Raw genomic sequence first — 2,629 nt, 5'->3', positions numbered from 1 at the left:
TTTTTATTTAACATATGTTATTTAATAATTTTGTGATGCAGATTTTAATTGGGCCGAAAATAAAATTCTGGTGCAAGCCCAATTCAGCCTTGGTATTAAAATGATATGATCATTATGGCTAAACTTTTGGGCCGAAACAAAAGAAAATTAACAAGTCCAACTATTTTATTATTGGCTCAGCCTTGAGTGTCCAAATGAGTTTGTGGTTGAAGCTAGTTATTATATTGGGCCAAGAAAAAGTTTTAATGCTATAAGCCCATGGTTGGCTCTCATGCATGATCCGAAACCAATCCATCAGGAAAGCAAATGTTAACATTTGCTAAGGTCTTCAACGGATCTACTTTCTAAGCATGTGATGGAACTCAAAATTTATTAAGAGAAGTTAATGCATGGAAACTATGAGAGAGAAATTGTGTTTGACAAGATTGATTGCTTAATGCTGCACGCTACTCTAAGGGAAGTAAAAGCAACTTTGTAATGATATTGATTAACACATTCAATTGCTTTTCTTCCAAGTTGCTTATTCTCTCTCATCTCTTTCTTTCTTCTCTTCGGTTATTACACAGGAAACAATGGTGTCCATGAAAGCAAAATGGAGCTACCGAAAGGAAGATAGAACACTCTACAGGACCATCACAATGATGGCACGAAAAAGAAAAGTATGTAGTGGCTGAGATTTTCACCAAATATGGTTAGATTTGGTAAGGTAATCTCGAGCTCCTGATGCTCAAAAAGAAAGATGAAGATTCGGCCAGCAAGGGAGATACTTAAAGCATGGCTTGTCTTTGATTCTGCTCAACCACCACAGGAAGTAGCTAGAGTGGCGAAGTGATGGTTGAGGCAGAGATTGAAGCAGATGAAGTCATCATCATCATGAAGCATCAAGGGCCAGAAATCCATCTTAGAGAGCAAGCCAAGGATGGAGAGCTCGGATTGATGAAGAGTGATGATCAAGAAAGGACTAGAGGTAATTGCATGTTAGGTTTTGCATGGTTATCTCTTCTCTCTCTATGTGGCCGAACCGGTTCTGTTTCTTGAAGGAGGAAAAAGTTGGTTTGGGTGTTGGCTTCAAGTGTGGAGGCTTCCCTCTTCTTTAAAAAGAGAGAACAACCACTGTTTGGAGCAAGGAGAAAAATTTGAGAGTGCAAGGCACAGAGTTCTCAGAGCTACCTGAGCTAACATTTTTCTCTTTTCCTTCAATGTTTTCTATTTTGTAATTTTTCTGTTTAATTTTGTCATGTCTTAAGTCTCATGGAAAAAAGCAAACAGTGAGGTTTGTATGAAAAAGCCATAGAGCGGAAAAAGGCAGAGAGTGCAAAATTAAAAGAAAAGGCACAGGTGTCTTAGAGTTCCTTTGTTCATCTATGTTGTGTTTCATGATTCTGTGGGAATCCCCTTGTAAATTGGGTTAGCACTTTACAGTTTGTAATCAAGTTGATTATAGTGAAATTCCATCATTGTTGTGATGGAGACTGGATGTAGGCTGCACTGCACTTAGCAGCTGAACCAGGATATATCTGGGTGTAATCTTCCTTCTCTCCTACTCCATTTCTGTTTCTACTGCACAGGACAAAATCCAAAAATGTCTCGTGCCAAGTGACGAGACAAAATGAAAAAGTCTCGTGGCTAGGGACGAGCTAAAAACAGAATAGTCTCCTCTAAGTCCAGCAAGTGTTAGAAAGCAAAAAAAGGAGCTAAGATTCAACCCCCCTTCTCTTAGCCACTGAAACCATCACAGAAGATGAAGAGTTTTAAATTATACAAAACTTATCAAAATACAAATATGCTGAAATTTCTTATCAATAATACATAAATGTTTTAGTTTGTACACCAAAATTTTGTTACAAAAGAACAAAATTGTCTTTTTTTATTGCTGCATTTTTCTTTTTTTTCTTATTTCTTTCTTTTTTTCTCTATTATAATATAAGAAGGAGAAGATGATGACTATGATAATGATGATAGAGGAGGAGTAGGAGAAGGAAAAAAAGGAAGGAAATCGAAAAAATTCAGATGAGAAAAGAAAGAGAAGAAGGAAATAGAGGTGGTGGTAGTGACGATGACGATAATGTAACTGAACATATCGTATATTAAAATAATTAAACACAAATATCTCAAAATTTTTAAATATTATAAATATAGGTTGTTACATACTTGCTTTTAGAATTTTTAAATACTATTCAATTTCTTTTTAGACGTTTTCTGCAAAATTATTTTTTTTAGACGTTCTCTACAAAATTATTAAAAAATGTATTATACTTCATGTAAATAATTTAAATCACAACCATAACTTATGCAATGAAAAAATTAATAATAATATTATTAGAGCTGAAATAAGTTAAAATTTGTAATTTACATAGACAATTGAGCTCGACGTTTTTTCCTTGATTCAAAGTCATCTATTATTAAGAATTTACATAGATAATAAGATAAACTTTATGCAACTTGACAAAACTCAATTTATTTTATTTTTGTAAACCAATAATATCAATGTCACAAATAATTAATAATGAGAAAAAATTAAAAATAATACAAAAATAGCATTATAATTATATGATCATCATCTTCAATTTTTTTTAAAACCTAAATTATTATTATAAGATTATAAACTAGATACATAAATAAATATATA

Source organism: Arachis duranensis, chromosome 10 (genome assembly GCF_000817695.3).
Source record: "Arachis duranensis cultivar V14167 chromosome 10, aradu.V14167.gnm2.J7QH, whole genome shotgun sequence".
NCBI lineage: Eukaryota > Viridiplantae > Streptophyta > Magnoliopsida > Fabales > Fabaceae > Arachis > Arachis duranensis.
The sequence above is the reverse complement of the archived record's forward strand: the minus strand, read 5'-3'. Positions refer to the sequence as shown.